Source organism: Plecotus auritus (genome assembly GCF_963455305.1).
Source record: "Plecotus auritus genome assembly, chromosome: 3".
Classification (NCBI taxonomy): Eukaryota; Metazoa; Chordata; class Mammalia; order Chiroptera; family Vespertilionidae; genus Plecotus; species Plecotus auritus.
In genome coordinates this window covers 92,932,673-92,956,592 of record NC_137772.1, presented here as the reverse complement: position 1 = coordinate 92,956,592, position 23,920 = coordinate 92,932,673, and the positions used below count along the sequence as shown (strand labels likewise).

Genomic DNA, 23,920 nt, shown 5'->3' with positions numbered 1-23,920 from the left:
TGCTTAAAAAGAATGTATACTTTGCTGCTTTGGGGTGAAATGTTCTAAAAATACCAATTAAATCAGTCTGTTATAATGTATCATATATGGTCACTGTTTCTTTGTTGACTTTCTGTATGGATGACCTACCAATAGGTATAAATAAGCTGTTAAAGGCTCATACTATGACTGTATTACTATCACTCTCTCCCTTTATGTCCCTCAATATTTGCTTTATATATTTAGGTGTTCCTGCATTGGGTGCATTACTGTTCACAACAGTTATATCCTCTTGATGAATTGATCCCTTTATCGTTACATGATGTCCTTTGTTGCTTATTTTATCTGATGTACATATTGTTACTACAGGTATTTTCCCCATTCCACTTGCATTAAATAACTGTTTCTACCCTTTTACATTGTGTATATATATGTGTGTGTGTGTGTGTGTGTGTGTGTGTGTGTGTGTGTGTGTGTATACATATATGGATCTAAAGCCGGTTTCTTTGAGGCAGCATATCTATGGGTCTTGTATTCTCATCCATTCAGCCACCTAATCTTTTTATTGAAGCATTTAACTCAGTGGTCGGCAAACTCAAACTCATTAGTCAACAGAGCCAAATATCAACAGTACAACAATTGAAATTTCTTTTGAGAGTCAAATTTTTTAAACTTAAACTTCTTCTAACGCCACTTCTTCAAAATAGACTCGACCAGGCCGTGGTATTTTGTGGAAGAGCCACACTCAAGGGGCCAAAGAGCCGCATGTGGCTCATGAGCCACAGTATGCCAATCACTGATTTAACTCATAGGTATATGGTTACTGCCTTTTTAATATTCATATTTATCTTTTTTTTTCCTTCTTAAAGAGACTTTAACATTTCTTGTAATACTGCTTTGTGGTGATGAACTCCTTTAGCTTTTGCTGGTTTGGAAAACTCCTTATCACTCCTCTGATTCTACTAGGTGTACTGGTTAATAATGCAGATTTTGTAATAAAAGAAAACACGATAATTTCAAGAGAAACATCAAAAGTGCTTTATTCAAAGTAATCTCCATCGCTAGCTACACATTTCTCCCATCTTTCTGATAATTGTGGATACTGTCCCAATAGAACTTTTCTTGTTTTGAGGCAAACCATTCAGAAACCCAATTTTCCACTTCTTTGTATGTTTTGAAGTGCTGCTCAGAAAGTGCGTGTGCCATTGATCAGAACAAGTGGTAATCTGAAGGAGCAAGGTCTGGTGAATACAGCGGGTGGGTTAATACTTCCCAGGCAAGATCTTTTAATGTTTCTTTAACTGGTTTTGAAGAATGTGATGGTGTGTCATCATGAAGCAAAATTACTTTGCCGTGTCTTCTGGCACATTCTGGTCATTTCACGATCAAAGCGTGGTTCAAATTGATTACTTGTTGTCAGTAGCAATCAGTATTAATGGTTTCACCTGGTTTTAGAAGCTCATAATACACCACACCTTCCTGATTCCACCAAACGCAGAGCATTGTCTTCTTTCCGAAGCCATTTGGCCTTGCAGTCAATGTTGATGGTTGACCTGGATCAACCCATGATTTTGTGCATTGGCGATTCTCAAAATAAATCCATTTTTCATTGCCAGTCACAATTCGATGCAAAAACGACTTTCTTTCGTGCCACTGAGACAACATTTTACTGATGACTTTTCGGTTTTCCATTTGTCTTTCGTTCAGTTGATGTGGCACCCATTTTCCTTTCTTTAAAATCTTCCCCATTGCTTGTAAATGATCGGAAATTGTTTGCTGAGCAACGTTTAATCTTTCTGCAAGTTGTTTTTGAGTTTGGCACGCATCTTCATCCATCCAGTAATGCTTGTAATTGTCGGTCTTCAAACTTTTTCAGTTGACCTGGACGTTGTCTTTCACATCGAAATCATCACTTTTAAAGCATTTAAACCAGTGTTCACAAGTATCCCGAGATGGAGCATGTTCATCATAAACTTCCCAAAGTATTCAGCAGCACTTTTCTTCAAAATAATGAATTAAAACTTCCTGCAAATGCTTTTTGGCATGAAATTCAACATTTTTAAGTGTGAAAATATCTATGATGTTAACACCTTCAGCAAATTTGACATATGAAGTTTTTAAACTTGCTGTCAAGACAACAAAATAGCATACATATCAAATTGCATATATATTAACATACTAGAGGCCTAATGCACAAATATTCATGCAAGAATAGGCCTTCCTTCCCCTGGCTGCCAGCACCGCCTTTGCTCCGGCCTGGAGCCACCTTCTGCCTCTCACCTTGTCACGTCAATTTGTATATTCCCTCCTCATTGGCCGTGGGACCCCACCTTTGTCACTGAGTTACGATCAATTTGCATATTGTCTTATTATATAGGACTAGAGGCCCGGTGCATGAAATTCTTGCACGGGGGTGTGTGTCCCTCACCCCAGCCTGCACCCTCTCCAATCTGGGACCCCTCGAGGGATGTCCAACTGCCCTCTCACAATCCAGGACTTTTGACTCCGAAACGCTTGCCTGCCTGCCTGCCTGTTCACTCCCTAACCTCTCCCCTGCCAGCCTGATCGATGCCTAACTGCCCTCCCCTGCCGGCCTGGTCACCCCTAACTGCCCTCCCCTGCTGGCCTGGTCACCCCTAACTGTCCTCCCCTGCAGGCCTGGCTGCCCCCAACTTCCCTCCACTGCTAGCCCAGTCACCCCTAACTTCCCTCCCTTGCCAGCCTGGTCACCCCCAACTGTCCTCCCCTGCAGACCTCGTCTCCCCCAACTGCCCTCCTCTGCCAGCCCAGTCACTCCTATCTGCCCTACCTTGCAGGCCTGATCACCCCCAACTGCCCTCACTTGCAGGCCTGGTCCCTCCCAACTACCCTCCCCTGCTGGCCTGGTCGTCCACATCTGCCCTCCCCTGCTGGCCATCTTGTGGTTGCCATCTTGTGGCCACATGGGGGCAGCCATATTGTGTGTTGGAGTGATGGTCAACTTGCATATTACCTCTTAATTATATAGGATGTGTAACTATCTATTGAAAAAAAATCCACATTACTAACTGGTACACCTAGTAAATGATAGCCTTGCTATGTAGAGTAATCTGGGCTGTAAGTCATTAATTTTCACCAATTTGAAAATTTCATGCCAATTCCTTCTGGCTTGTAGTTTCTGTCGAGAAATCAGCTGGCAGTCTTATGGGAGCTCTATTGTATGTAACTAACTACCTTTCTCTTGATGCTTTTAAGATTCTCTTTGTGTTGAACATTTGGCATTTTAATTATGATTTATTTTAACGCGGGCCTGTTTGGAGTCATCTTGTTCGCGATTCTGCACTTCCTGGACTTGTGAGTCTATTTCCTTCACCAGATTAAGTTTTCTGTCATTATTTCTTCAAATAGGTTTTCAATTCCTTGCTCATTCTCTTCTCTTTCTGGCATACCTATCATGTGAATCTTTTCAGGATTGAAGTTGTTTGAGAGGTTCCTTAAACCAGCAGTCGCCAACCTTTTGGACCTCACGGATTACCAGTGGTCCTCAGACCACTGGTTGGCAACTGCTGCCTTAAACTATTTTTTCTTTTTGCTGTTCTGATAGGGTGTTTATTGCTACCTTGTCTTTCAAATCCCCGATTAGATCTTCTGCTTTATATAATCTTCTGTTGATTTCATGTAATGTATTCTTCATTTCTGACTGGTTCTTTTTATGGTTTCTATGTGTGTGTTTAGTTGATTGATTTTTAGAGAGAGGGAGGGAGAGAAACATCAGTTTGTTGTTCCAACTATTTATGCATTCACTAGAAGCCCGGTGCATGAAAATTCATGCATGGGCATGGGGGAGGGGGTCTCTAAGCCCATCCTGCCCCCCCCCCCGCTCAGTCTGGGAGCCCTCATGGGATGTCCTACTGATGGCTTAGGCCCGCTCCCCATGGGGAGAAGGCCTAAGCCGCAGAATGGCCTCCCTCTGCAGGAGGCGACTGGCCTATCAGGTATACAGACTCCTTCCTTATTTCTTTCTGGAGGCAGCACAGACTCCTTCCTTATTTCTTTCCTCTGTGGTTGGAGAACAGGGGACTAAAAAGTGGAGACAGAACTGTGGCCGGGCCTGGGGCTTTTGTAGGCAGCGGAAAGAGGGAGAGGGCTGGGGGAAGTCTAGACACATTTCCTTTGATTGTCCTCCATTCCTCCAGGCCCCTCTGTTTTTTCCTTCTCGGAGTGGATGCTTGGGCCTTGGACCGACTGGAGCCCAGCGACGGTAGTGTTCAGTCCCCTCACTGCTCAGCTAAATATACAGCCGCCTTACATTCCAAGCAGGGCTGTTTTCAAGTGACTAAAGTGCTGGGAATCCACAGCTCCCGGTCTTTCCCCTCTCCTTGGGTCAGTTGCAAAGTTCACCAAGACACAGAAGCAGCTCTGCGCTGGAGGGGGGCGGGACGCACACTGTCAGCGCCACATCCCAGGTCAGGGACACAGGCAGACAGTGTCACATCCCAGGTCAGGGACACAGGCAGACAGTGTCACATCCCAGGTCAGGGACACAGGCAGGCAGTGTCACATCCCAGGTCAGGGACACAGGCAGGCAGTGTCACATCCCAGGTCAGGGACACAGGCAGGCAGTGTCACATCCCAGGTCAGGGACACAGGCAGACAGTGTCACATCCCTGGCCAAGGATGCAGGCAGGCAGCTTCACCTCAGCGCTGGGCGGGATGTTAGCACTGGGCAGGCCTGGGTGTGTCTCCACTGGGGGTGGAAGTCCTCGCCCCCATCCCCGCCCCAAAGCTCCTGTGCATGCGCAACCCATTGACTGGTCGTGACTTGGACACCATAACGGACAAATTAGCATATTACCTCTTTATTATATAGGATTGGCTGTTTCTTGTCCGTGTTCTGACCAGGAATCAAACCCCCATCATTGGAATATTGGGACAATGTTCTAACCAACTGAACTATCCAGCCAGGGCTTTTATGTCCTTTTTAATATTTCCTATCATTTTTATAGAGCTCATCTATTTTTCCCCTAAATTCATGGAACATCCTTCTAACCAGTTTTGAACTATGTATCTGGTTAGATTGCTTGCCTCTCTTTTGCTTAGTTTTTTTCTTTCTTCTGGAGTCCTATCCTTTCATTTGGAACATGTTTATCTCATTCTGGCTGCTTCTCTTTGTTTTTACATATTAGATCTTCTCCTTTTCCTAGTCTTGGCTGGGTGGCCTTATGTAGTAGGTGTCCTGTGAAACCCAGTGGCACAGAAGCCTTGGTCACCTGTGCAGGTGCTTCAGGGTATCCCTTGTGTGGGCTGTGTATGCTCTCCTGTTCGTGGTTGAGCCTTAATTGCTTTCAGCACATCAGTGGGTAGAATTGTTCTTCAAGCTGATTGGCTGTGAGGACTGGCCAGAACTAAAGCAAATGAACAGTTGCGTGGACTGACCCAACAGAATGGGATTTGTTATAGCAGGGCTTTGGTGCCCATTAAGTCCACCCTTCATGTGTGTTGTTGTAGAGCTAACTGGGTGATGCTCTGGTGTATTCTGAAGCTAATCACTAGGTATGCTGATTCTGAGGAATCCTGGGAAGGACTCTGGCGCAAGCCCAGGTCAGACCCTTCCTGTTTCTGGCTTGGCACTACCTATAGGAGCTACAAAGTGATCCACAGTTGATAGCTACCTGTGCTGGGCTTGGATATGCCTCAGAGAGGCTATGCTTCAAACCAAGGCCAACGGCCACTGGTGCCAGACTGGGGGCCACTTAACAAGGGGTACAGTGGCACAATGACGCAAGTGCTGCTTGTTTGGGGCTTGTTTTAGGAATGTCTATTAGCATGGGTCAAGGGAAACTGCTTATAATAGTGGCTGAAAGAGGTTCTGGCCTGTGTGCAAGTTGGGTAGGGTAGATTCTCAGGGAATCACCAGGGTGGGGTGAGTCTGATGGAGTCTCAGATTTGGCACCTGACTGCTGAGTAGGAGGAGGGCTCCGCAAAAGAACTTGGCACCCCTCTGTTGGGAGAACTCAACAAATGAACAAAATGGTAAAGAGTGCTGCCCCTCCAGCTCTCGCCATGAAGCCAAACATTGTTACTCTCCATATGTCCCTGGTGCATTTCCAACTGCTACCCAGTGCTAGAGGTCAAAGCAAGTGTAATCTTCAGCAAGTAAGTTCGTGTGGGCCATGTAAAAGGACACCTGGGACTCCAGCAGCCTTCTGTCTCACCCAGAATTCCCAGTGATTTTCACAGTTAGGTTGCTGTTGGAACGCATTCCCAGCACTGGAGGTCTGGGTTCAGGCTGCCTCATGTGGGGGTGGGACCCCTAACTCATTGAGACCTCCACTGCCAAGACCCCCCTCCTGATTCCTAACCAACACATGCAGGTGTGTACCAGCCTGTTTCTCATCTCTACCCCTCCTAACAGTTTCAAGGTGGTTTCTTCTTTATATACTTAGTTATAAGAGTTCTATTAAGCTAGTCTTCAGGCAGTTCTCAAGGGTGATTCTATAATTTAGCTGAAATTTTGATATGGTCATAAAAGGAGTATTTACCTATTCTGTCATCTTGACCAGAAGTGTGACAATTTTTTCTTTTAGTGTTCTAAAGATATTGCTCCATTATCTTCTAGCTTACATTGCTCCTAATGGAAATCTGCTGTTACCCTTATCTTTGTTCTGTTTTTCTTTGGCTGCTTTTAAGATATTTTTTTTAATCACTTGTTTTAAGCAACTTGCTTATGATGTTCCTTGGTGTCATTTTTATTCATCTTATGCTTATTGTATTTCTTGGTTTATAGTCTATCAAGTTTGGAAATTTGGGGGATTATTTCTTCATATAATTTTTCAATTCAACTTTTTTTTTAAAAAAATCCTCACCCAAGGTTTTTATTGATTTTTAGAGAGGGAGGGAGGGAGGGAGGGAAAGAGAGAGACAGACATCGATGTGAGAGAGAAACATCAATGGATTGCCTCCCATACACTCCCCAACTGGGGATTGAGCCTGCAACCTAGGTATGTGCCCTAACTAGTAATCAAATCTACCACCTTTTTGGGGGACAAGATGACGCTCAACCAATTGAGCCACATAACCAGGCTCAGTTTTTTAAACAATTCTCTTTTCTCTGTTTTTCATTTTAGGTAGTTTATACTGCTATGTCTTCATGTCCACTAATCTTTTCTTCAGTAATGTCTAACATGCCATTAATCTCATCCACTGTGTGTTGTATCTTTGACACTATAATTTTAATCTAGAAGATACTGCTACTTAACATGTTCAATCTCTCCTCCAGTTTCTTCAGTATATCCAAAACAATCATAACTATTTAAATGTTCTTGACCATTTAATTCATCACCTAAACATCTAGGTTCACAACAAAAGGATTTGAATTCCTCTTTAAAGCTACTGGCTTATTATAACTTTACCATATTTAATATGTTTCCTTCATTACTTTCAAATAGAAAATTTTATCATAAGAAAATCAAGGAACATTTCTGTATTTTCCATGAAAAAAAAAAGATGTTTGTAGAACCCAGTATTGTAATGTGCTCACTTCTGAAATAAGCAAATTCTTTGTTTATAAATCTACACATATGCCTGCGTTAAAAATTATCTAAACAAGCTCTTATTCCCTCATCTTTTTTTTTTTTCAAGAAGCTTCCTTCTCTTTATTCCGTCTTCAGCTTAAGCTGAAATTTACCCACTTTTTTAAAACATTAGGTTCTAATATTATAATGGAGCGTCAAAATATCCAGGTATTTGAGACTGTTTTTTATTAGGAAAAGAAACCACTTATATTAGAGATTAGAGATTTACAAAATGAAGTACACTATAATGGTCCTAATTGGCACTTATGGCTATAAAAGTTGAGAATGACTTGTTATAATTCTCACTTCTTTAATCCACTATACACAGCTTTAGACCCAATAATATACTGAAATGGCTATTATTTGTTTCTTTATTGATTTTTTGAGAGAAAGCAAGGGAGAGAAACACTGATGTTAGAATGCAACATTGACTGGCTGTCTTCTGCACATCCCCACACCCGGGATCAAGCCCACAACCTGGGCACATATCTTGACTGGAATCAAACTGGCAATGCTTTAGTGCACAGAATGACACCCAACCAACTGAGCTACACCAGCTAGAGCTGAGATGGCTATTTTTTAAAGTACCAATGACTTCACACACAATTGGGGAGCTTTTGTGAGTGAAAGGAGGAGATGCTATTAAAACGGACATACTAGTAAATCAAGGCTGTCCAACTAGCAAATATGGTTCAAAAAAGAACTAATCATAATCATCAAATTCAAACCCTCTTATTTTTCATTATTTTTGTTACATCACAAAAGCTATACGTTTTATATAATACTGAAAAACATACAGAAATTATTTTTAACTCTTCCTCCTGCCCCCAAATCCAACTCCCATTTCTATAGCTACCCTCTGTGGGATGTACCCTTTCAGACTTCTTCTCTGCACTTACCTGCATATGAGGCTTTCTGGCAGTAGTTGTTACATAAATGAAATCACATGTACTGGTCAGTGTCTTGCTTTTTCATGTAAAATTTTCCTAAAGAACTATTTCTGTATCTATTTCATTCTTTTTCATGGCTGCCTAATATTCTACTGTAAGGGCATACCATATTTCACTATTCTAATGAATGCTGAGACAGACTGCTTCTATTTTGATTCACACACTTCTCCCTCTGGAGGGAATAACCATGTAACATTCTCTAGGAACCTATTATAGCATTTTTCTATTATAGATATACAGAAGTATGCACTTTTAAAATTGATAGATACTGCCAAATTTTTCTCCTAAAAAGATGAATCTATTTATACTCATTTCAATAGTTTAATGCACACTTTCCAATTTGACACTAATATTAAAATTTTCCACATTTTGCCAATTTTATTAGTAGTAGTAAATATTTTTTTGAAATCCTATTTCATTAATGTTGTAATTGAAATTTCTCAGATTACTGGTGTGGTTGAGTATCTCCAAAACTTTATAGGCTAGTTTTCTATTTCCATGATTTTCCTACTTTCATTTTTTCTCATTTCCTACCAGGTTGTCTTTTTCATACTTAGACACACCTTGCAAACTCTGAATATTAAATTTGTCTACTATATGTCAAAAACTTTACCACAATCTATTGCTTGCCTTTTTAACCAGTTAACTGCCACGATATTGTGAATTTAATGAAAAAAGGTCTGCCACTTGCATCTGTTTATAGATGTTTATGGCAGTTAACTGATCTAAAATGGCATTTAAGTTTTATGCCTCACCTGAAAAGGCTTCCTTTACCCTGCTCCCACAATATTTAATTCACTTCTCCTAAATTTTGTTTTTGCCATTTTGTTTTTACTGTCATATAGTTTTCCCCTTTAATCTATTAACGTAGTGAATTACATTAATATGTTTTCTAATACTGAATCAATATTGCACTACTGGGATTCAACATATCAGAACTGGTTTAACTTAATAACTGAAAGCGCAGGCTCTGGAGTCAGAATGCCTGAGTTCAAATCCCAAATCTGTCACTAACTAGTTATATGACCTTACAATGTTATTTAACCTCCCCATCCTTCCGTTTCCTCATTTTTAAAATGGTGACAACAGTATATACATCAGAGGGTTGTTCTAAGGATTCAGTAAATTGATACATGTAAAGTTGTTTTGAACAGCACCCAGAATATAAGAATTGTTTAATACATATTTTTGTTATTTACTAAGTACCTTATATTAGCCAGGCACAAGTCAGCATTGCTGGAGTTTGTAATGTAAGGCCTGTGGGCCAAATCTGGCCTTTTGTCTGTTTTTATAAATAAAGTTTTACTGGAACACAGCCAAAACCAGGTAAATTCTATACCTGTAGTCATTTTTATGCTCCTACAGCACATTTAAGTAAATGCAACAGAGTCCATGTGGCCACAAAGCCTAAAATATTATCTGTTCCTTTACAGAAAAAAAAAATTGCCAACCCCAGAACTGTTCAAACTCAGAAAGTTAAGCTATACTAATAAAAGGGTAATATGCTAATTAGACTGGGAGACCTTCCAGGAAACCGTCCTGACAACCTTCCAGACAAAGCCATGGTGGCAGGGCCGAGGCAGAGGCAGTTAGGGGCAATCAGGCCAGGAAGGGAGGGCAGTTGGGGATGATCAGACCAGCAGGAGGGGGGGCAGTTGGGGCAATCAGGCTGGCGCGGGGGGCAGCTGGGAATGAGCAGGCTGGCGGGGGCGGGGGGGCAGTTGGGGGCTAGCAGGCCAGTGAGGGATGGCAGTTGGGGGCGAGAAGGCCGGCAGGCAGAGTGGTTAGGGGCGATCAGGCAGGCAGGCAGGTGAGCAGTTAAGAGCCAGTGGTCCCGAATTGTGAGAGGGATGTCTGACTGCCCGCAGGGATCAGGCCTAAACCGGTAGTCGGACATCCCCTGAGGGGTCCCAGATTAGAAATGGTGCAGCCCAGGCTGAGGGACACCCCCCATGCATAAATTTGTGTACTGGGCCACTAGTAGTTTAATAGTTGAGAAAGACAAGTGAAGAAATATAAATGCTACAGTATGATAAGTACTCAATCATGATATTGTGTTACTATGGAAATACAGTAATTCAGTACTAAATGACAGGAAGGATTCACAAAAGTGAAAAGGCAAAAGAGGAGATTGTATTTACTTTTAATTATTTTAAAATATGCATTTGTTTACATGTCTTTATCTCTTGTCCTAGTGTATGATTTACCAGAGGAAAGGGAGTATGACATTCATTTTTCTGACATTCATATTCTAAGTATCTAGGACATTTAAGGTTTTTAACAAATGATAGATGGATAACAATGGTGAAACAAAAATAGGATACCTAGGTTGCAATGATCAGACATGTGTGACAAAGTTCTAGATATAAATATTCTATGGCAAGCATTTTACTTGCCATATTAAATGGACTCTCTTTTTTAATTCTTATAATAGCCTATTATAAGAGGTAGATCCTATTATTACCCTTGCCTAATGAAGGTAAGACTCAGAGAGGTAAAGTAAATTGCTCATTTATACACAGCCAGTAAGATAAACAGCCAGTACATAAACCCATATCTCCTTAATGCAAAACATATGCCCTTTGTACTACACAAAGTTGGAAAGCAGTAGGAAATATAGTCACAGGATATCGACAGAGTATAAACTCTGAAATAGAGACAGAAGGCATTATAATTGATGCAGCAGAAATTATGGTGTGATTTTAATTTCTAAACTTTAAGGGGAGTGGGAGAGTGAACTAATTTCTCTTTATAGGAAATTTTTTTAAATAAACTTTTATTAGGCAGCACTTTATGAAGGCTGAACTTTATTATTTTTAAAAAATATATTTTTTATTGATTTCAAAGAGGAAGAGAGAGGGAGAGAGATAGAATCAATGGTGAGAGGGCATCATTGATTGGCTGCTTCCTGCGTGCCCCCTACTGGGGATCAACCTGCAACCTCGGCATGTGCTTCCCTTGACCAGAATCGAACCCGGGACCCTTGAATTTGCATGCCAATGCTCTATCCACTGAGCCAAACTGCCTTAAAACTTAAGATAGCATACACATTTATGAAGTATAGAAAATGCTAGTATAAATAAAAATACAGCGGAAACCAAGATGGCGGCATAGGTAAGCACCTAAACTGCTGCCTCGCACAACAATTTCAAAACTACAACTAAAAGACAGAACGGACACCATCCAGAACCACAGGAAAGCTGGCTGAGTGAAAATTCTACAACTAGAAGGAAAGAGAAAAGCTCACAGAGAATTGGAGGCAAAGGGTCTTTGTGCGCGCAGAGAGGAAGGGTGGCTAAGAGCCTGGCTGACTTTCTCTGGCGGAAGGGGGAAGGAAGCCCCCAACCGCACTGAACCCCAGTTCTGACTGCACTGAACCCCAGTTCCGGGCGAGCCCCTGGGGACCCACGCTCTTACGGGGGAGTCTGGACTCTCGGGCGGAGACTCGGGAGCCGGGGAAGGCAGAGGACTGAAAGCGCGCGTGCGCCAGTGCGCACAAAGGCTGCGGAGGTTGCCACAGGCTTTCCCTAGTGGAAGGGAGTCGGAGGTTCCTGACTGCACTGGGCCCCAGTTCTGACTGCACTGAACCCCGGTTCCAGGCGAGCCCCTGGGCACCCACGCTCTTGTGGGGGGAGTCTGGACTCTCAGGCGGAGACTCGGGAGCCAGGGAAGGCGGAGGACTGAAAGCGCGCGTGCGCCAGTGCGCACAAAGGCTGCGGAGGTTGCCACAGGCTTTCCCTAGTGGAAGGGAGTCGGAGGTTCCTGACTGCACTGGGCCCCAGTTCTGACTGCACTGAACCCCGGTTCCAGGCGAGCCCCTGGGGACCCACACTCTTGTGGGGGGAGTCTGGACTCTCGGGCGGAGACTCGGGAGCCAGGGAAGGCGGAGGACTGAAGGCGCGCGCGTGCCAGTGCGCACAAAGGCTGCGGAGGTTGCCACAGGCTTTCCCTAGTGGAAGGGAGTCGGAGGTTCCTGACTGCACTGGGCCCCAGTTCTGACTGCACTGAACCCCGGTTCCAGGCGAGCCCCTGGGGACCCACACTCTTGTGGGGGGAGTCAGGACTCTCGGGCAGAGACTCAGGAGCCAGGGAAGGCGGAGGTCTGAAGGCGCGCACGTGCGCGCAAGGGTAAGGCTGACGGGAAGCCAAGACTGAGACTCCACCCCATCCAAGCTGAGCACAGAGGCTATTGCAATTTGGCAAGTCTAATCCTATAAGGCTGTCTCCAGCACCGAACTTCTCCCAGCATAGACACAGCTGATACTTACAGTCAACTGGCCTGGAGGTCAATTCTTCCCAGTGACACCAACAACAATCAAGACTTAATTACAACAAGGCTGTACACACAGTCCACAAAGGGGTGCACCAAGAGTGTCCACCTCAGGTTAACTGGGGAGGCAGACCCACTGGGCCATATTGGAAACCTAGCACACAAATCTACCTTACCAACTCAGGGAAGCAGTGAAAATGTGGCGTCAAAGAATCAGATCACAAACGAAAGAAATGGAGGAAAACAAACGACTGGATATAGAATTCAAAACCACTGTTATAAGGCTTTTTAAGAATACCCTAGAAAAGGCTGATAAATATAACGAGACCCTCGAAGATATGAAAAAGGACCAACTAGAAATTAAACATACACTGACTGAAATAAAAAATATTATACAGAGACCCAACAACAGACTAGAGGAACACAAAAATCAAGTCAAAGAATTGAAATACAAAGAAGCAAAAAACACTCAACCGAAAAAGCAAAAAGCAAAAAAAAAAATCCAAAAAGTTGAAGATAGTGTAAGAAGACTCTGGGACAACTTCAAGCGTACCAACATCAGAATTATGGGGGTGCCAGAAGAAGAGAGAGAGCAAGATACTAAAAACCTATTTGAAGAAATAATGACTGAAAACTTCCCCCACCTGGTGAAAGAAATAGACTTACAAGTCCAGGAAGCACACAGAACCCCAAACAAAAGGAATCCAAAGAGGACCACATCAAGACACATCATAATTAAAATGCCAAGAGCAAAAGACAAAGAGAGAATATTAAAAGCAGCAAGAGGAAAACAGTTAATTACCTACAAGGGAGCACCCATACGACTGTCAGCTGATTTCTCAACAGAAACTATGCAGGCCAGACGGGAGTGGCAAGAAATTTTCAATGTGATGAATAGCAAGAACCTACAACCAAGATTACTCTACCCAGCAAAGCTATCATTCAGAATTGAAGGGCAGATAAAGAGCTTCACAGATAAGAAAAAGCTGAAGGAGTTCATCACCACCAAACCAGTATTATATAAAATGCTGAAAGGTATTCTTAAAGAAGAGGAAGAAGAAAAAAGTAAAGAGAAAAATTATGAACAACAAATACATATCTATCAACAAGTGAACCTAAAAATCAAGTGAATTAAAAACCTGAGGAACAGAATAATCTGGTGAATATAATAGAATCAGGGGCATAGAAAGGGAGTGGACTGATAATTCTCAGGGGGAAAGGGGTTTGGGGGGGTTCAGGAAGAGACTGGACAAAAATCATACACCTATGGATGAGGACAGTTGGGGGGAGGTAAGGGTAGAGGTGGGGTGGGAACTGGGTGGAGGGGAGCTATGGGGGGAAAAAGGAGAAATAATTGTAATAATCTGAATAAAGATTTATTTAAAAAAATAAAAAATAAATAAAAAATAAATAATTAAAAATACAAAGTTAACTTAAGTTTTGGGGGGTTGTTTGGCTTTAATGCTTTTAAATGGAAAAAAAGCACCACTGATTTTATCCAGGCAACTCTCCATCCTATACATCTTTATTTTTTCCAGCACCTAATACTATCTGATATACATAATGTATTTGCGTTTTTCTGATGACACAAAATACAGAGTAAACCTAACCAACTGATTCATGCAACCATAACCCAACGCACCACTATTACCTGGCAATGATTAAATAAAACACAGTGTGCGGAAAAAAACAGAATGCCTTAGAAACACACATCTATAAATTTAGAAACTTCAAAGAGATAGTTCATGTAAATGAACTTCCAAAATTACTGATACCTTTAAATCACCATAACTTATTTTTAAACAATTGTAATGGAAATATTTTAAAAGATCTCTAGGTCTTTCTTCTCTGCCTTAATCTGCACACAATATAACCTTTTCTGATGACTCCAACTCATCAATGTAAATATCAATTACTAGGGGCCCAGTGCACGAATTCGTGCACCTTGAAAGGAACTGTGGGCTGCGAGGTTCCTTTCCTCCGCATACCCACCTGGCCCCTCCTGCCTCAGCCCCCAGTCCCCTGTCTGCCAGCAGCCCTGCTCCCGCTGCTGCCACTCCCATACGCTGATGGAGCCAGCCCGGCTTGCACCCACTGACAGCGCAGAGTGGGGCCAGAGCCGGCACCAGCAGCGGGTGCAAGCAAGTGGCAACTGCTGCCCTGATCACCCCTCAGGAGCAGGGGAAGGTGGAGAAGCCCTCGAGGCAATCGGGGCTGGCAGCCACCGCTCACACCCGCTGACAGCACCAAGCGATCGGGCCCAGTGCCGGCAGAGGTGCAAGCGGCAGCTCCGGCGCTGGTAGCGGGTGTGAGCAGGGCTGGCGCTGGCAGCAGGTGCAAAGACCGGGCGGGACTGCGGCGCATGGGAGCAAATAATTTTCAGTGACCACCAGAGGCTTGCCCAATGACAGCAACCGGTGCCCCCACTCACCTGCTCCACCATCCCACTGCGGCCGACACCCACCATGTTCCGCACTCTGCCGCCAGCTGCCAACACCCACCAAGTTCGGCACGCACGCACCCCCTGGTGGTCAGCACATGTCATAGCAACTGGTTGTTCAGTTGTTCTGCCATTCAATTTGCATATTAGGGTTTTATATATATAGACTAGAGGCCCGGTGCACGAAATTCATGCACGGGGGGGGGGGTGTCCCTCGGCCCGACCTGCACCCTCTCGCAATCTGGAACTCCTTGGGGAATGTCTGATTGCTGGTTTAGGCCTGATCCCTGCAAATTCGGGCCTAAACCAGCAGTTGGACATCCCTCTAACAATCCCAGACCACTGGCTCCTAAGCACTCACCTGCCTAATCGCCCCTAATCACTCGCCTGCCTGCCTGATCGCCCCTAACTGCTTGCCTACCTGCCTGCCTGCCTGCCTGCCTGCCTTATAGCCCCTAACCACCTCTGCCTCGGCCCCCACCACCACAGCTTCATTTGGAATGACATCCAGAAGGTCATTCAACTGTCTGGTCTAATTACCATATTATACTTTTATTATTATAGTCTAGAGGCCCAGTGCATGAAATTCATGCATGGGGGGGTCCCCTCAGCACGGCCTGCACCCTCTCCAATCCGGGACCCCTCAGGGGATGTCCAACTGCCTCTCACAATCCGGGACCGCTGGCTCCTAACCACTCGCCTGCCTGCTTAACTGATCATCCCCAACTGCTCCCCTACTGGCCTGATCACCCCTAACTGCCTCTGCCTCGCCCCACACCCAGGACCCAGGATTCTCTCCTCCGGCCAGTTGCAGGCACCTAGGACCCGGGCTTCCCTCCCTCTGTCCGGCCGCAGGCACCCAGGGGACACAGGACAGCTTCACCAGGGCCGGCTGCAGCCGCAGGGGACCATGGGTGGGCGGCTTCACCAAGGCCACAGCCGCAGGCACCCGGGACCGCGGGATGGGCATGTCCCTCTCCCAGGCCACAGGCACAGGCGCAGCCATTGGTGCCCAGGACCACAGGGCAGGCGGCTTGTCCCTCTCCCAGGCCACAGGCACAGGCGCAGCAGCTGGAGCCTGGGACCGTGGGGCGTGTGGCTTGTCCCTCTCCTGGGCTGCAGGCGCAGGCGCAGCCGCTGGCACCCAGGACGATGGGGGTGCGGCTTGTCCCTCTTCTGGGCCACAGCCTGGCTGGTCCCCATGCCTCTCTCACAAGCTCATTTGTGCCTGGCTGGTCCCCATTCCTCTCTCCGGAGCTCATTTGTGTCTGGCTGGTCCCCATTCTTCTCTCCCCAGTGTTGAGTGTCTGAGCCAGCCATGGGCAAACTACGGCCCGCGGGCCGGATCTGGCTGTTCTATCCGGTTCTCTTGTTCTCCCCTCCGCTCCTTTACTTTGAATTTATATTAGTTCACACAAACACTCCATCCATGCTTTTGTTCCGGCCCTCCGGTCCAGTTTAAGAACCCATTGTGGCCCTCGAGTCAAAAAGTTTGCCCACCCCTGGTGAGCCCTTACCGCATGAGGGCGTGACAACTATTTGCATATTAGCTCTTTATTATATAGGATTATATAGGATTAGGTGACCTACAAACAGTGAGTCTTCTTAGAGTTATTGAGGGTTGTCCAATTGTTTTGTTTCTTTACTAACTCACCCTAAACTACTTTAAAAAACAAGGATTCCTACTGTCTGCTCCCAGCACACTAGCCAAAGTTTCTAAAATGCCAGTTGTAGTTTAAAATATGTAAAACCAAAACAGGCAGTTGATATACTTAACCATACACAAATTCTAAATCAGCCTGGATGTAGCAATTTTCACTGCTCTAAGGCCTGACTCAAAAGTTTTTCTTCTTTCACTTCCTAGTTCTAAAACGTAATCTGGGTTGTTGCTAGAGGTATGGCCACAAAATAACAATTACAAGAGTAGTTATTTCTGCATATTTTTATTTTTACTATAACATGGGGGAAAATACAAATGACAGTCATAACAAAACACACTAAACAACCATGTAGACAAATGATATAAGGCCCCTCACGTATGCTATATGGACAATTACCTAGACAATTATTAGCCAAGAGTCAGCAAATTATGCCCACTGGCCAAACCCTACCCAAAGCTGGCTTGTTTCAGTTTGGCCCTTGAGCTAAAGATGTTTTTTTGTTTTTAAAACATTGTAAAAAAAAACAAAAAAAGTATCCAACAGAGACTCTAAGTGGCCCACCAGGCCTAAAATACTACCTCTCAGCCTGCAGAAAAAGTCTGCCAAACCTTGATCTAAGCTATAATAAACAAACACATATTAAGACATCCCTTATACATAAAGCTTAAGCTATGAATATGTCAAAGTAGATGTATCGTCGTTTCAGTGATGGGTTCATCATGATACAGCCAAACTGTCTTGTCCAGCCCTGCCTATTCCTCTCTTGACCATGCCCTAACGCTTAGCCAAAATCTCCACCCTTCTTTCGTTCTAATACTTGTTCTTGGATGCTCTCAGAATGGTCTCCTTGCTACTAGTACCAGCTATGTCTATTAGTCTTTTTAGGAATGTCATTCCTTTTGCTATCTAAATCTTTCCTAAGCTTCAATTCTAACTTCTTCCGATTGCCTTTCAAGATCTTTCCAGCCCTTTAGGGGCCCTCATTTTCCTTTATATTTTAGTCCTTGCCACACAACTTAATAATACCATGTTATTTTTTGCTAATGATTTCCCATGTGTTAATCTACTATCCCCAACTAGTTTGTAAACTACTTGAAGGAAGGAAACACACCACACTGCTTTTATCTGTATCTCCATTTTAATAATAACTCATCTTCTAAGCACATGTCATCTCCCAAGTGTACCTCCCTATCTTGGAGAAAAATAGCCTGAGGGCTGGGTAAAGGGTAATAAGTGATTGGAAATATCTAAAGATGACACCCACAAAAGAACTTGATGGAAGACCATAGGGTTACACTGAGAACTTAGGAAGTGTATGTGAAAAACAAGCAAATCTATATTAGGGGGAGAGCAGAGAGATAAGGATCAAGAGATAAAAAGAGACCACTAAATAAAATGAGCTCAAAATATTAAGAAAATTATAAAAGCTCTTAATCATGTAAAAACAAACAAACAAACAAAATCCACCCCGAATTTGCCTTTCAACACTATTGGCCATTCATTGCTTTTCAAGAAGCAGCTCTTGCCCTAGCCGGGTTGGCTCAGTGGATAGAGCATGGGTCTGCAGACTAAAGGGTCCCAGGTTCAATTCCGATCAAGGGCACATGCCTGGGTTGCCTGCTTGATCTCCAGTAGGGGGTATGCAGGAGGCAGCTGATCAATGATTCTCTCTCATTGATGTTTCTATCTCTCTCTCCCTTTCCCTTCCTTTCTGAAATCAATAAAAATATATTTAAAAAAAAAAAAAGGCAGCTCTTGACATTGATATCCATAGGGGCCATTTTTATTTATTTCTTTTCTTTTTAGCAAAGCCATAAACTGAGGCAGTAAAAGAGTCAATGGGATAGATAAGCACAGTATTCTACATTTTTGGATTTACAATATTGTGAATTTATTTGAAGTCTCCTAGAAAATGCTAGGAAAAAACACACAATCATTTATCTTTTGATTACCTGACTAGTAAAATGAAAAATCTTGTGCGTATTCCTACATCACTCTTAAAGATACCACCTAGATTCATTTTTACTTAAAAAACATCAAAAACATTTTTCAAAAAGACTTTTTAAGTTACTTCAAATTGTAATTTAAAAATATAGGCAAAAATATAAGGTGCATAAGCCTTGGATGTATAAACATTAAAAAGTACAAATTTTTAAAAGAAGCTTAAATACAGGGGTGGGACAAAAGTAAATTTACAGTTGTGAGTACAAGAAACAGTTTATTATTATATTATTACTTATTAATTATTGTATTACTTTCCATATGAACAACTGTAAATCTACTTTTACCTCACCCTGAGACTAGACTAAAAATAGACAAATTATAAATTAAATGCTCTTTACCTAAGTAAAGCCATAAAAGACAATGAGAATATTAATCATGGATCCCTTCTCTTTTTTTCTGGGCTTTATAGTCTCTTGAAACGGGGAAATTTTTTAAATTAGTAATAAAATATGCTTAGTATTATACTGTAGAAATTTCACAATCAAAACAATTATTAAATTCATGGTAAAAGAAATCTACTCTCAATTACTCATATGAAGAGGGCAAGTGATAAAACATATGATACCAAAAGATAATCCTAGAATCAGTTTTTTCAAAGCCATATCATTACTTTGGGAGAAGCAAATTACCTTCATAATTATGTTTGACTGAAGCCAGTATTAACCAAAAGTTTATTTTTCCTGAGCATTAAATGATTCTGAGGATTCAGACAAAAGGGAAAAAGAGCGAGTTAATTCAGAAGCATACAGGTGGCTAAAGGCAGCCAGACTGAGATTTAAAAAATTACAGTTAACCTACACAAGAAACTGAGATGATCTATGTAGGAAAGGAAAATAATATACTAAAATGTACTGTGATAGTGCTAAAGTGCTAATGTGTTTAAATATAAAATTTTAAATAAAATTTTGAACAAAATTTTTTTTCCTGTCATCATCCCTTCTTCCCACTAACTGGTATTATTACTGATGGCAACAATATAAGTGGGCTAAAAAGCTGAAAGCAAAATTGTAGGTTCTGTATTATAAAAGATGTGTTAAAAATACTTCCTATCATTGTTTTCTGTGAAGTCCACCATCTGTCTCAGTGGGCACTTTATCTCCTGACATGAGAAAAGTCAATTCAACCAAGAAAATATCAAAAAGGCAGGGACTCACTTCTCTTGAATATTTTTAGGTGATTTAAATAAAACTTGCAAAATGGCAAGAATTACAGATTTAACAAATACATAAAAACTACATATTCATCCAAACACAAGCACGTAGTCACAAAACTCAATTAGTTTCTGCCTAACATATGGTTCCAACTCCTGAGTAGCATATGTTTAGCACTGGTGCTGGTAATGGCATGGTGATAAAATATTATAGTAACAGCTCAGCTTTTGCTATTTCATTCTTATAATACAGAAAAACTTTGGTTTCAAGAACTATAAACACAGACCACAGTTAAGAAGCAAAATAATTATGTTGCTCAGTTTTAAGAGTCACAGTGAACACGTACATGAATGAGGATTATACTGTAAAATAATAAACCTTGTCAGCCTGTTATTTTTAATCGATGCTGAGACACAAAGGTTCTCACAAAATTTCACAAAAGAAAATTTCTCAATTCACGATTCTTAGCACCTCAGCAACCATTACGCACCGCCCCCCCGCCCCCAAATATCCCAAGGCTTTTAACGCAAACAATTTAATAAAAGAACGATGAACGACTACATTAATTAAAACAGCCGCCGCGATTTCATGACTAAATTATTTGTTCATTTTCCTTTACCTAACGCTTGATGTCCCTCCACAGCCGTGTCAAAAGTTCAACGATTCAGGCTGTTCAACAGGGCGAGGACTGCAGTCTCCAGTCACCCTCCTGACTGAACAGGTGGTTAACTCCGCCGGCTGGAGGGACGACCAGGTACTGCCACCAACCCAACAAGATCAAACACACAGGGCGGGTTTTCGAGGTTTTAACCCCAAGCTGAGCGGGGAAAATTCTCTTCAGAAACGCGTTTCAAGTTCGGCGGCTGCCGGGAGGCCAAACCCGAAGGCGCGGCTGCCGCTGCCCATCCTCTCCCGAGGGCTCCTCTCCCGCCCCCGCGCCTCCTGGAGCGGCGCTGCTCGCCGCGGGCCCGGGAAGTGGGGGGTGGAGGGTGAGGGGTTGCCCGCGCCCCCGCGCCGCCTCCTTAGGCTGGTGGCCGGGCCGCGCCCCCGGAATCGCTCCGAGGTGAGACTCCCACCCACAGGTGCCCCGCCCGCGGCCGGGTCCCGTGCGGCCCCCCTTCCCCTCGGCCCACGACGCGCCCACAGGACGGGGAGGTCCAGGCCCTCGACGGCCCGAGCCCCGCTCGGTGCACCGGCCCCCACAGCCCCAGCCTAACGGTTTCCGTGACGCCGGCTGAGGGGCGGGGCGGGGGTGGCTCGGTCTCCCCCACCTTCCCCGAAGGGAGTGCCCGCGCTCTCACCTCCGAGTCACGCCGCTTCGGGGCGGAGGAAGGCGGCTACCCTGGCGCCTCTTCTTCGGTGACTGACCGCTCTCGCTCCACCTCAGAGGCAGAGCCGGCTCGGGGGCCGCCGCGGCCGCCGGCGCGCTGACTCTTGGGGTGTTTTCCCGGCTGTGACGGCGCCGCCTCAGCCCCGCTCTTCGCTCCCTCTCCGCGCAGCTCCCGCTTTCTGTTTCACCCGAGGGACCACGAACGCCACCGCCGCCATGCTTACTACGGAGCCAGGAGGAGGAGCCCGGCGTCGGCCCGCCCAGTGCGGCTGCGCGAGCCCCGCCGACGGCGCCCCCGGCGGCCCGGACCCCGCTGCCCCCGGTCTTTCCCGGGAGCACGAGCCGCCCGCGGGGCCACGATGTGCGGGGCCACGATGTCCGAGCGCCCCCTCAGCACCCCCGCCCTCCGAGGCTGCAGGCCCTTTCCCGAGGCCCGGCTGCGCCTGGTTCTCGAAGTCTCTGCCGCGGCCAGACACGAGCCACACCAGGGAAATGTGTTCATTGAAGTTCCTGGGGCCGCTCATACAATTCTCAGCCCAAATTGCAACACCCCCCTCCCCCAACCCCGCTCCGCGGGACGCGGCGGGTCAGCCTCTTAACGAAAGCTCGCGAATTTAAAGCAGGGCAAGTGCCTTTAAAGACACTCCCCCTCGGAATGAGAAGACAGCCCCGGTGGGCTTGGGTGTCTCCAATCCTGAACACTTGGAGCCCGGACCTCTCTAGCCAGCAAAAATACTTATTTACTTCAGTTGAAGACGTGGGAGGTAGTTTCTTGGTCTGTTCCCCAGTCAAATCGCGTGAAAACCCATTACCTTAGTTTGTACAACAGCGCGAAGATTTACAGGTGAACTCGGAAGACATCTCCTTAAACCTCCAGCTCCTGGGGGCGCTGCGCTGTTGCCTGCGGGCTGGCCGGGTGCTTACTTCCGCAGTTTGCACCGGAGGGCTTGGGAAGGGGGTAGTCCTTGGGAGCGAGAGTCCAACCCCAGGAATTGTTCCTTCAAAAGCAATGCTGGATGCTGCCAGGGTCCCTGTTCTGGCTTTATTTCAGTTTTATTTTTTAAATTGTGCTGCCTTTTAAAATAGTAGTATTTTTATTTTAACCTTTTCACAGAAATCCTTTTAAAAGGTACTCACTCCCTATATTCTTAAAGAATACAATGATTGATGAAATCCTTTGTTGATGACTGACCATTAAATTCCATACCGTGGTCTTAAGCTTAAGTTCCAGGGGATTGCTGAAATATATAGGATCCTTACTTTAGAGATCTCTTTTATTTCCTTTGGAATGTTCTCATCACCTTTTCTAGTGTCTGTCACTGCTTCTTGATAGATCCTCCCTTCCCCCAACTGGTGGACGGAGTATGACATTACCTGCACCTGCGGCCTGGACATTCCTGAGCACCTAACCAGGCACCTTATATGGACTATACATTGAACCACCAATCAGCACCTGCCAAATACCCTAAGCCCTCAATTCCTAAGTACCTAAGTGCCTAATCATGTGCCTTATATGAAACCACCAATCAGCGCATGCCGAGTACCCTAAGCCCCATCCCTTCCCATTCCTCCCCTCAAAAGGCATGTTCCCCTCTGCACGTGTGCTCTTCTAGGCAGCCCGGCAGGGTCCTTCTCCTCTAACAAAGCCTGTAGTTCTGGTTTTCGGCCCTCTGTCTCATCTTTCACTTCTCATCTCCATCTGCTTCTTTTTTCCACTCTGGTCCTTCCTCTCATCCTTCCTATTTTACTGTTTATTTTTTATTATTTTCTCCTTTCTTGACTACTTTTCTCTATGGCTCCAGGTGATGATTGACCAGATGTTTCTATCCACATCCAGCTAATGAAAATTGTTTTCTTTCCCTTAGTAAATAGGACCGTGACTCTATATCAAGTGGTATCTTGAGATATTTTTATTGCTGTTCATTATCAAAAGTGATTTTCCTGTGAGAGGTGTTTCCTTTAATTTAAAATTTTCTTTAAAAATTAATATCTTTTAAAATTTTTATTTTAATTAAAGTAGATGTGCAGCATATTAGTTTCAGGTGTACAACAACATAATGATTGAACATTTATATACCTTACAAAGTGACTACCACAATATGATAGGTAACCAACTGTCATCAGACATAGTTATTATATTATCTGTTCTATTCCCTATACTGTACATTATATCCCTGAAACTTATTTTATAACTGGAAGTTTGTACTCAATCCCCTCCCCTTTTTTTAGCTTCCAGATTTGGTCCTCTTTCAGACAAAATTGCTGGAAAGCTGATCTCTGAATAACTAAAGCATAACTCCATATTGTTTTCAAGTATTAGGATTTAAAGCATTTCTTGGACATACCTACATGTGTAAGTGCAACAACAAAGAACAGCTATTTTGAAAGAGAATAAGACATAATTCAGGAATATTGAAGTAGACATAGAGATTGTAGTTAACAATATACACTGCTATAAGCCGAGTCAAGTGGAAAGTGTATGTCCTGTGGAGAGAATGGATCACACACATAACCCTAGCATGGGCATCAGCATGAATTTTCTGAGAATCCAGAGAGGGACAAGAATTTATGTTGGCTATGAA

General features: G+C 44.0%; 1 protein-coding gene across 1 annotated transcript in view; it reads right to left on the bottom strand.

The window, feature by feature from the left end:
• FNDC3A (fibronectin type III domain containing 3A) overlaps positions 1-21,407 on the bottom strand; it is a 212,212-nt gene extending 190,805 nt beyond the window's left edge. Inside the window, exon 1 of the mRNA XM_080659488.1 lies at positions 21,310-21,407. The gene's annotated coding sequence lies outside the window, so the exon portion shown is untranslated. The remainder of the gene's footprint in view (positions 1-21,309) is intronic.
• Between the last annotated feature and the right edge of the window lie 2,513 nt (positions 21,408-23,920).